The 12,225-nt window shown below is 39.9% G+C and overlaps 1 non-coding gene across 1 annotated transcript; it reads right to left on the reverse strand.

The window, feature by feature from the left end:
* Positions 1–3,797: 3,797 nt before the first annotated feature.
* Positions 3,798–3,991, reverse strand: LOC132578689 (U2 spliceosomal RNA). Its single transcript, XR_009555902.1, has one exon. It is a non-coding gene; the product is annotated as a U2 spliceosomal RNA (small nuclear RNA).
* Between the last annotated feature and the right edge of the window lie 8,234 nt (positions 3,992–12,225).

Consider the following 12,225-nt stretch of genomic DNA (forward strand, 5'->3'; position numbering starts at 1 on the left):
CCTAACTGTGCCGCCGGGAAAGGGAGATTGGAGAGGAACCTTAACTCCCTCAAGTGCACCCCGTAGCGTTTTTTCCTACCTGGGTCGTCCCACCCTTGGAATGTGAATGGTGCAGCTCATGGCGATGGCGAGAAGAAAATAAAGCTGGTAAGCGGTTTGTGTGCTGCACAGGCTGATAGGGAGCGGAGCCGCGGCGTGTGGGCATCGGTGGAGGACGTGAATGGCTGAGGAGGCGGGCGGCTTGGCAGCTTAGCGGCGACTGAATGAGCGATCGTTTTGAGGGGAAACAACAAAGAGCTTGGCTGTGATCAAAGAATATTGGCAGAAGGAAGACAGGGGGAAGTAGGGGGTTGAGAAGCGATTCTTCTTTTCCTGTCTCTGAGACATTAAAAGTGGCTGTCAGTCCGTGACCGATGTGAGAACTGTGATCTGAGTTAGGAGAGAGGAAGCTGTCGGTAATGGCAGATGGGAGCTGAAGTTCTCCTTCAGGAGGCCGGACGTGGAAGACGCAGGCGGCGCTGGTGGTGAGCTGAGACAGAAACTTTCTGAGTGCGTTTGACGATCTTAACTCCCCCCCCCCCTTCGCTTGTCCACCTCTGGTTTTCTTTATTTTTTTTGCCTTTCATCTGCGCTGTCGCTGGAGCCTTATTTTTCTTTTGTTATTTTACTTTTCACCTTGTTGAAGAGGATGGGTTTTGTTTACGCAAATACTTATTTTTGGGATAATTAATCGTTGGTATCAGCTCAAAGGGTAGAGTAGTGGTTCTTAGCAGCTTTTGCTGCGGCTGCTCTCTATTGAAGATTGTGGTTTTTAAATTTATAACTATTGGAAATGGATTAGGCACTATATCTGGATCTTTGAAACCTTCCTTCTTGGAGTATAAGAGACTGGAACTTTTGGACTCTAGAAAACATTTTCCTTTTCATCTTTCAAAACGTGGGGATTTATTAGGCCTAAAACTAGAACTTGGCTTTTAGAACACTGAAGACAGCTAAAAATCTATTTGACACTAAGACACTAAGACATTAAAATTGGACACTAAGCTACCAAGACAATATTAAGATCCTGAAACAGTTAAGTAACAAGAGAAGGGAAGAAAGAAGGAAGAAGAAGGAGCAGAGAAGATAAGGAACAGAGAAGATAAGACTGTGTAAATACTTATGTTGATTATTTCTTGACTCAGAACTGTAATTTTTGAGTTATTTACTTATTCACTTACTATAAATAATTCTAGGGCTAAATTTTGATAGGTAATCCCTAATGCATTAATGAAATGAATTGATTTAATATCTGATACCTAATAATTGATTGAATTATTGACTGAGCTCAAAGAATTATTGATTTTATAGAATTGCTGTATTACTTATTGAGCATTTTTATTGGATCCCAGATAATCTTGAATCACTGACTGAGCTTAAGAAGTTATTTAGCTGAATATTGATTATTGATAGTCTTTCCGCTTATTGATATATTGAGCTGTTGAAAATTACAAATTGGGTCAGTTTATAAGGTTAGTGACTGTAGCATCATTATGACGGAAACAAAGATTAAAAAATACCTACAAGGTACTCCTCCAGCAGGGGGAGGTAAGGTGCAAGCCGCTGTCAACCAAGACGCGTTGGAAAAATTACAGAGTACAGTTACTGCTGGATTTAAACAGAACCAAGATGCTTTAGATGGACTGAAAACGGACTTGATGACTCAAATTAGGAAAACCAATGATCAGTTGGCAGAATTTCAAAAGCAGCTGTTGGCCAATACACAACAAGTTCATGGTTTGACAGCTAAAGTTGAGAGAATGGAAGATCGGGAGAAGCGCACAATCAATACGGTTAGAGAAAACCAAACAGGATTGATGGAGCTAGAAGAACGGGTGATGAGGCTCGAAATGGAGAAAGCTTCAACTATTCTTTGCTTTCAAAATCTACCAGAAGAAAAGGAGGAAGATATAATCAGTAAAATTAGAGACATCTTAATTATTGATGATGAAGAACTATTGGAAGAAGGTCCAAGAGATATTCTTTGGGCCAAAAGAGTTTCTTCGAGCTACATAAGGAAATTCAAACTTCCCAGAGAAGTTCAAGTAAAGTTCACCCGTCCAGAAACTGTGGAAAGGATTCTGCGGAAGGCAAGAGATTATGAAATGAATTGGAAGGGAACGAAGATCAAAGTATTGAAAGAGATACCCTGGAGTGTCCGACAGAGGAGATTCAAGTTCAGGAAATTGTCAACTTGGTTAATGAGGCAAGAAATTCAATTTAGATGGCTTGTCCCGCAAGGTCTTTTCTTTACATTTCAAACTAAGAGATACAATATTACTACTGAGGCAAAGATGGAAGAATTTTGTGATGAGTTTGTGAAGCGAAATGGATCTGAATCGAGAGACGAACAGGAGGTAGAAGGAGCTAAGAAGTTCACTGATGATAAGTCTCCCAAAAAGAAACCTGAGAAGATCAAAACCAGGCTCCAGACTAAGAAGGACTCAGCCATGATATCGGATAGTATTCACTCACCAAAATGAATTCTAAGATGGAAACTAAAATACTCTCTTTGAACGTCAACGGATTAAATGAACCCGGGAAGAGGAAGAGAACTTTTCTGCAATTGAAAAAATCTGGCGCCCACATTATCTGTCTACAAGAAACGCATATTAGGAAGGACAATGTGAAGTATTTGGAAAACAAGAAATTGGGTACTTTATATGCTTCATGTGATCCTTTTAAAAAGAAGAAAGGGGTAGCTATTTTTGTTCCTCATCACATTAAGTCAAGCTGCCTATTTTCGGATGAACAAGGAAGAATCATCATAGTCGAGTTGGAGTTAAATGGACTTAAAACAATCCTTGGGAACATTTATGCCCCTAATGAAAATCAAGAAAAATTTTATCAAGTATTGTGCACGAAACTTAGGGAATTCAATTCAGATAGGTACTGCATAGTTGGCGATTACAATGCGATATTTGATATCAAAATGGATAAAAAAAATGACGACCCTCAAAAAAAGAAGAAGAATCAGAATTTACTACCTAATTCTTTTTTGAAGCTGGCTGAAGAATTAAACTTAGTAGATGCCTGGAGAACAAAGAACCCGAACACGACAGATTTTACTTTTTATTCACATTCACATAAATCTTGGTCCAGAATAGATATGACCTGGGTATCCTTGAGTATGATTTTGTCAGTTAACCAAGTTGATATCCTCCCTCAGTCATACGCTGATCACAACCCAATTGTGTTATCTCTACAGGAGCAATCAAGAAATCCTCGATGGTCTCTCAATTTGCAAATTTTAAAAGAAACTCAATTTCTGGAAGTAGCTAAAAAAGAGATTCAGGAATTTTTTAAACTCAACTTGGAGAAAGACACGAAGATCCCAGTTATTTGGGACGCATTCAAGGCCTTCTTTAGAGGAGTCGCCATCCGTTACTCAAAGAGGAGGAAGAGAGAACAAAGAAAATCTTACAATGAACTTGTAACAAAATTGAAATTCTATGAGAAACAACAGAAAACTGGGAATCCAAGAGAGGTGAAGGCCAGAATTACTTTTATCCAACATCAGATAAATATTCTTTTAGCAGAAGAAATGGAGAAAAAACTAAAATGGACAAGACAAAACAATTTTGAAAATGCTAACAAAGTGAGTAGATGGTTGGCTTACAAATTAAGGAAGGAGAAGAAGATCATAAAAATGTTGAAAAATGATGCCAAAGAGGAGGTGTTTCAAAATTTTCAAATGAAAGATATTATTCAAAACTTTTATAGGAATCTGTACAAAAAGCAAGAGATTGAACAATTCAAGCAAGAAAATTATATTAAAGGAGTCGAAATGAAACAATTAACAAGGGAACAGCAAGCAAGTTTGGAGAGCCCAATCTCAATGCAGGAATTGGTTGATGTAATTAAAACCCAAAAAAGTAACAAGACCCCAGGTCCAGATGGACTTCCGATTGAGTTTTTACACTTGATCTTAGCCAAAAGGCCGAGAAGCGATTCCGATTGAGTTTTTTAGAGCCTTTGAAGATTTGTTATTGTTGCCCTTTAAGAAGGTAATTGAGAACGTCTATCATTCAGGCGAGACTCCAGATTCTTGGTAAGAAGCGCTTATTACTCTCATTCACAAAGAAGGCACCGACCCATCAGAAATTAAAAATTATAGACCAATTTCACTTTTAAATAGTGATTATAAGATTTTTGCAACAATTTTAGCGAATAGATTGAAGAAGGTGATTACCGACTTAATTCATGAGGATCAAACAGGTTTCGTCCCAGGACGACTAATGAATCAGAATGTGAGGCTACTTTTAAATGTGATTGAATATTACAGAGATCACCCGGACAAAGAATTTGCTGCTATTTTTGTGGATGCAGAAAAGGCTTTTGACAATGTTAATTGGAATTTCACCAAAGTGACATTGGATGCAATTGGTTGTGGTGATAGGTACCGCAGAATGGTCGAAGCGATTTACTCGAAGCAGAATGCGAGAGTGAGTTTTAATGGAGTGATGTCTGATTTAGTAGAAATACAACAAGGCACTAGACAGGGATGCCCGTTATCCCCATTGCTTTTTATCTTGACGTTAGAACCTTTAATAAAGAAGATTAGAGAAGACAACAAAATTCAAGGAACCAGAATTAATAACGTGGAATTTAAGTCTTTGGCGTTTGTGGACGATTTAGTATTTATCTTGGAACAACCCATCTCTTCGATAGTCCCTCTGAAGCAAAGACTACGAGAATTTGGAGAAGTATCTGGTTTCAAACTGAATGTGTCTAAGACAAAAATTTTAATGAAAAATATGGAGAAAATTCAAGTTGAATCTTTAGAACAGCTGTCAGGATTTAAGCAAGAAAAAAAGATAAAATACCTTGGAATTTATTTGACGAATGAGTTAAAGACTTTGTACAGAGACAATTATGAAAAAATATTGAAAGAAATACGGGATGATCTAACTAACTGGAAAGATCTCCATATTTCGCTCTTAGGTAGAGTCGCTACAATAAAGATGAACATTCTTCCAAGGATCTTATTTCTCTTCCAAACAATCCCAATCACCTTACCCAAACTATTTTTCCAGAAACTTAACTCTATGATCAAGTTGTTTATCTGGCAAGGGAAAAAGGCCAGAATAAAATTGAAAATTTTACAAGACAGCAAATCAAGAGGTGGTCTTGCTCTCCCAGATTGGAATCTGTACTATAAGGCTTGTTGTATTGCATGGTTAAGGGATTGGTGTAAGCTAGATAATAAGAGGCTGATGACTATTGAAGGCGTAGGTTTGGGAGAAGGCTGGCACAATTATATGTGGTATCACACTCCTGTAAAAACTGGACGCTTTTTCAGACACGAAATAAGAAGATCCTTGTATAAGATTTGGGATGAAATTAAGCTGATGTATACTTATACTCCAAAGTGGTTATCTCCGATAGAAGCTCTGACTCACCCCAACTTGTATAATTGGGATAACCCACAAGATTATGCCTATTTGTTGAATAGCCAAAATGATTCGATTGAGGAAGAACTATCTAAGTTAAATTGGTGGCTCCAGTGTCAACTCAAATCAAGATTTCAGAAAGACAAAGAAAGGGGCTTTTCGAACAAACCAATTGAATTAGATCTTATCTTAGAGTCCAAGCAGAAGATAATTTCTAAAACGTATGATTGGCTACTTCAAGTTAAGATGCAGGATGAAGTTGTAAAAGAAGCTTGGATCCGCTGGCTTAAGGATTTTGGCTATAATATTGATCTGGATGAATGGGAAAAATTATGGAAACAGAATTTAAAACTAATAAAGCCAACTGATCTCAAAGAAAATCTATATAAAATGGTATATAGATGGTATCTTACACCAAATAGACTGGCCAAAATTTACCCCACATACTCTAATAAATGTTGGAAATGCCGAGAAGTTGAAGGATCGTTGTTCCATATATGGTGGCAATGCAAAGAAGCCAGGAAATATTGGGCTCAAGTTAATATTTGGATTCAAAAAATCTTGAAAATACAAGTTAAGCATGTGCCAGAATTGTATCTTCTGAATATCTGTAGGCAAAATTTGCCTACGACCAAACTGAAAGTGTTACTGTATATAGTTACCATTGCTAGAACTTTGTATGCCAAGTATTGGAAAAATGATAGAATCCCGAACAGAGACGAATTCATTAATAAGCTGTTGGAAGTCGCTGAATCTGATCTAATGTCCACAAGATTAAGAGAGGGTAATGTGCAAAAATGTCAGGAGGAATGGGACCCCATTTATAAATGGGTCAAAAGTAGAGGCTTCGACATGGAGTAGCTAGAATTTTTTTTTTCCTTTCAAATCCTCTCCATCCCCCAGTGTGTATGATTGGGATGTAGTGGTAGACATTAGACATAGATGTGTTTTTGACTGTATGGCGCACCCAAGCGTCTAAGGTGTTTGGAATGTATCTTTTTCGTATGATTAATGTTGATTGTATTTGTTCGTTCTTTATTCTTTCTTTTCTTTGTATGTCCATCTTTTCTTAATAAAATTTCATATATTAAAAAAAAAACAATTTGTTATAGTAGAAATCACAAAAAACAATGCTTTTGTTATTTCTTATTGAGATTGTCATAAGAACATAAGAGAAGCCATGTTGGATCAGGCCAATGGCCCATCCAGTCCAACACTCTGTGTCACACAGTGGCCAAAATATACACATACACACACACACACATATATATATATACACACTGTGGCTAATAGCCACTGATGGACCTCTGCTCCATATTTTTATCTAACCCCCTCTTGAAGCTGTCTATGCTTGTAGCCGCCACCACCTCCTGTGGCAGTGAATTCCACATGCTAATCACCCTTTGGGTGAAGAAGTACTTTTTTTTATCCATTTTAACCTGACTGCTCAGCAATTTCATTGAATGCCCATGAGTTCTTGCATTGTGAGAAAGGGAGAAAAGTACTTCTTTCTCTACTTTCTCCATCCCATGCATTATCTTGTAAACCTCTATCATGTCACCCCGCAGTCGACGTTTCTCCAAGCGAAAGAGCCCCAAGCGTTTCAACCTTTCTTCATAGGGAAAGTGTTCCAACCCTTTAATAATTCTAGATGCCCTTTTCTGGACTTTCTCCAATGCTATAATATCCTTTTTGAGGTGTGGCAACCAGAACTGCACATAGTACTCCAAATGAGACCGCACCATCATTTTATACAGGGGCATTATGATACTAGCTGATTTGTTTTCAATTCCCTTCCTAATAATTCCCAGCATGGTGTTGGCATTTTTTTATTGCAATCGCACAGAGTCTTGACATTGTCGTATCATATTATCATTTAACATTAAACCATTCAAATGTACGACTACAAAGACTGATTATATTGGTCATAGAAAACTCGCCAGTTATCCTCAAAATCGTATTTTGATCTTTGATTAATATAGTTTGTCAATTTGCCATAGTTGCATATTCTTGCATCTTGTCTATCCAGTTCTCGAGAGTTGGGCAATCTTTGGCTTTCCAGTTAGTTGCAAATACTACTCTTGCTGCAGTTAACAGGAACAGAAATTTCGAGAAGGGAAGACAAACAGAACCCAGAATATGCATAATGTGAGGAACACTATTAATTGCTATTAATTCTTATAGAGTGTTTGGTGTATTCTAGTCAATTATTTAAACCCAGCAGGTTTAATGTTTCTCTTTATAAGCCAATAGTACAATATATAGCCACTTTTCGTGTAATGGGAGTTGTTCTCCCCAAAGTCTCAACTGTTGTTTGTTCAAGAATACGCTTTATTAGTTTTCTGACATAACCCACAGCAGGTTATTTACCGCAAAAGCATTTAAACAGAACCATGTCTCCTAAGGATTATAACTGGAAGTCAAATCTGAGCCAAAGTGACTGGAATCATTCTTTTCAAAATGTATATAAAATGGTGTTGCTCAATTGCAAGACAATTTCTTTTTCAGTTAAACCAAGATGCAAACAATAGCAAGTCACCTCTCTCTTCTTCCCAGTTGAGAGCAATCATCAGTGTGATTAGAAGATTGCATACCTTATTTGCTGGCTGCATCCTCAAACAGCAGCAGAAATAACACAAATAACAACTCAGGTTGTCATTGAGGCTATTGAGTTTCCTCTACAAAAATAAAATGGAGATTAAGAAATAGACCCCTCAAAGTCTGATACAAGCCAAAATACAATGTATGATGACATTTCAAGGCTACATCCTATGTATTAAAGTGAAAAATGCAGTGGCTTTGTAGTAGAGCATTTGCTTTGTATGCAGAAAGCCCCAGGTTCAAGCCCTGACAGGTCAGTAAAAGGATCCAGTAGTAGGTGGATCATCCAACTCTAGCTGAAATCCCCCAGTAGTCAAAACTGACAGTGCTGACCTTCAGAAACCAATCAGCTGAGCTGGTTTAAAGCAGTTCCGTGTATTAAATTTCAAATGTGTACATTTACCTCCCATCCCTCAGTTCGTGGAGCTCAGGTTGGTATATAGGGTTTCACTTTCATCCATTTTATGCTCCCAACAATGCTGTAAGGCAGGCTAAGCTGAGAGAGAGGGAGGGAGAGACCAGGGGAGCAAGAGAGCACACTACTAGCCCAAGGTTTCATGGACAAGTGGGAACTCAAACACAGTCCAGGACTCTAGGTCAGTGGAACTTACTCTGTAGATTGCAGAGAACCACGTTCTCAATTCCCTGTTACCAAAGAGCCACATGGCTACTTTATGTCCTGCACACCACACCAAATACACACACAAACAAAACTATGTAATTATAAATTACCACAGCATGTATAGTTGACTCTCCCCACTACTGTTAAACTTTAGCCAGTCCTTGTGTATCAGGTGTGAGGGGAGGGGCTTGCAAGACGGAGTCATGACACAAAACAGCGTGCAGACTTTTGAGCTGTTCAGAACTGTGATGGGCATGGAGAAGTGCATCTGTGTTAAATGATTCCTTCAAACTTTTCTCTGGTTCTTCAGAAGAGTGGGTGAGTTGAACCTCTTTTTGTGCTAAATCTTCTGCTTGTTTTATGAGCTAGCATTCAATAGCAGTATGCCTCATTCCACCACCTCACTCAAAAAGAAGAAGAAGATATTGGATTTATATCCCACCCTCCACTCCAAAGAGTCTCAGAGCAGCTCACAATCTCCTTTACCTTCCTCCCCCACAACAGACACCCTGTGAGGTGGGTGGGGCTGGAGAGGGCTCTCACAGCAGCTGCCCTTTCAAGGACAACCTCTGCCAGAGCTATGGTTGACCCAAGGCCATGCTAGCAGGTGCAAGTGGATGAGCGGGGAATCAAACCTGGTTCTCCCAGATAAGAGTCCGCACACTTAACCACTACACCAAACTGGCTCTCCACACCAAACTCAGCTGCATAGATTGACCCAACCTTATATACAGTACCCCCACATCTCTACATCTTAGTATAATCATCATGGAGAAGTTGTATTGTGTTTTAAAATAAAATAAAACCCTTAGTTTTATCTTGGGTCTATAATAATGATGAAATGAAGAATTTGTCCCTTTCTTGAAACATAGGGGAGGTGCCATGAGGAATGATGCTCAGAAGAGCAACAGGTGGCACCTCAAAGAGCCAAATGTGGCTTCCCAGCAGTTGTGTGAGTATCACTGTTCCACATACTACACACTGTTCTCAGTGGTTTAACAAATGCCACTGAGTACTAAATCACGGTGATAAGAGAAATAATACATAAATGAAGATGTTCTTTGATCATATCAAAAGTTCAATACAAACTTTTGATCTGTGGTGCAATTACAACCTTTGCCTGTGTGAATTCTACAGGGCTATGGGGGCTAAACCAGAAACAGACCTTGCAAATAATGTAAGCTGCACTACAACTATGTAAGTTCTACATCATGTTCCATGAGTGGCACAGGCAACCAGAATTGGTGGCATTTTAAGCAAGGTCAGGGGGATGCTTTGGCATCTCTGGCATCATATACTGCTGCCTGCCCTCCAAGGTTAGTAGACCAAGTGAAAAAAACTGGAGAACTTGCAGAGCTTGAGGGCCTTCAACATATCTGGGATTTCACAATTTAACTGGGGTTTTATAGCTCTGCAATCTCCATTACCCTGTCCATTGGCTTAGCATGAACTGGGCTTTTTACAGTTGGGCTTTGAAATCTTGAGAATGGTCTCATCTTCTCTGAAGTACATTTTGTCTCTTTGGCCACCAGAACATTGTCACAGGTATCTGTTCAGCAGTATAATGTTCCAGGCAAGCCCTCACTCTGTCTTCTGTAAAACCCACCTGATGAAATAAAATCAGAATTGATTCCTTCCCCCCCCTGCCCCATTCCATTCTTTCATAACATCTGGGCTAGGGGGTGGGTATCTGAGTTTAAAGTAAATCCAAATTAATGATGCAATCATGATGCTTGCTTTGCTATCTTTTGTTCTCTAGCTGTTCAATATTCTGTCAGAGGCTTAGTTCTAAAATGAGACAGCTCCTTAAAGGATCAATCAGCGTTCTCTTTCCTGCACAGTTTCTGCAGCTTTAAAGCTTATGTAAGTGCTCTAGACTTCCTAAATCTAGGTAAGGGCCTGAACAGGAGAAAGAATGTTTAAAATTTTGTGGGGTTTAAAAAATATATGTTACTTCATTTATACCCCACCTTTCTTTGCACTGGCATCCTCTTCTCCATTTCACTCTGACTCTGTCCTTAGTGATTAATAAGAGTATGAAGTCCCATCCTTGTTCTTGGGCACCAAGACAAAATCCATTTTCATCTTTAGTTTTACGAGGACATTACTAAGGACATAAACACAAAGGTTTTCCCCCAGGGAAGGGTGTTGAGGCGCAGTTTATTTTAGTTGTTCCATTCAGCTGTGCAGCCAGAGGCGTGCCTCATGAATGCAGCCAAATACATGGTTTTCTCCCCGCCCCCCCCCCCTCAAAGAAATTAAGGCTGGCATTCTCTGTAAAGGCTCAAATGTAGGCTAATTTGATAAGGTCCTTATGGCCTGTTAGAATCTTCTTCAGCAGCTCCCTACCCACTCTAGAGAAGAGGGAAGTGGTGGTAGGAGCTCTCAGAGCAAGTGCAAAGGCATCATCCACCCTGTGTTGTGCTGCCTTTTCCCCTTACCCTCTGTATTTTTGTTTGTTTCCCTCACCATTATGGTTGCCAACCCATAGGTGGTGCCTGGAGTTCTCCCAGAATTCCAACTAATATTCAGACTATAGAGATCAGTACTCCTGGAGGAGATGGCAGCTTAAGAGGACAGACTTTAAAGTATGCCATGGAGTTTAGCAGCAATGGAAGACCTAGCGACATCTCATCCTCACTTAATTCTTCCCTCCCCCGAAATTCCACCCTCCCCTGGCACTACCCCCCAATCTCCAGGAATTTCCTAAGCTTAGCTGGCAACCTTTAGGGCTTGACAACTCTGGCTGGAGAAATTCCTTGAGATTTGCAGAGGATATCTGAGGAAGATGAAGTATGGGGGAGTGTGGGAGCTCAGGGACGATGTGATGCCATTCAGTCCACCCCACCTCAGTGGGGTACGGTGGCATAGAGTCCACTCTCTAGAGCATCCATTTTCTCCAGGGGAACTGGTCTCTGTAGTCTGCAGATGAGTTGTAATTCCAGGGCATTCCCAGGTCGCATCTAGAGGCTGGCATCCTTAAACATATCCATAATATTTTTATACATTGTCTAAAAACATGGGGATCCCTTTTCCCCAATGGGATGTCCCATTTCTTCCAGATGAAGCACTCTAAAGGTTCTGGAAAAGGGAAAAAAATGTATTCCTTGCTGCCCCCTTGTGGGAACATCTCATCACTGTCCTTAGTTTTCTATGAAAGTTTCCAGGTGGGGACAATTGCAGTAGACCCATCACTGTTTTGCTGAGAAAGGCTGGAAATAATCAGTTTGGAAGTAGTCTGCCTAGGAAGTCCATATCACAACCTTCCTCCCTAGAGAGTTCTCTCTTTTGTTTGTCCAAAAGACTGGTGGAGATCTCAGAGCCTTCAGTCTGCAGGGCCAGTATAGAACCTGAACAGCCACTCTAGGAAACTTCCTCTCAGGGTGGGGTCCAGGCATATACTGAGAATTCCTCCCCGGGCAGTAGGCTAAATCAAACAAGACCCCAGGTTACAATCCCTATGACAGTCATTTGGTGATTTTGGGCCAGTCACTCTGTCTCAATGTAACTTACTTTACAGCAGGGGTGGCCAACGGTAGCTCTCCAGATGTTTTTTGCCTACAACTCCCA

The sequence above is a fragment of the Heteronotia binoei genome, chromosome 10 (assembly GCF_032191835.1).
Source record: "Heteronotia binoei isolate CCM8104 ecotype False Entrance Well chromosome 10, APGP_CSIRO_Hbin_v1, whole genome shotgun sequence".
NCBI classification, from domain to species: Eukaryota; Metazoa; Chordata; class Lepidosauria; order Squamata; family Gekkonidae; genus Heteronotia; species Heteronotia binoei.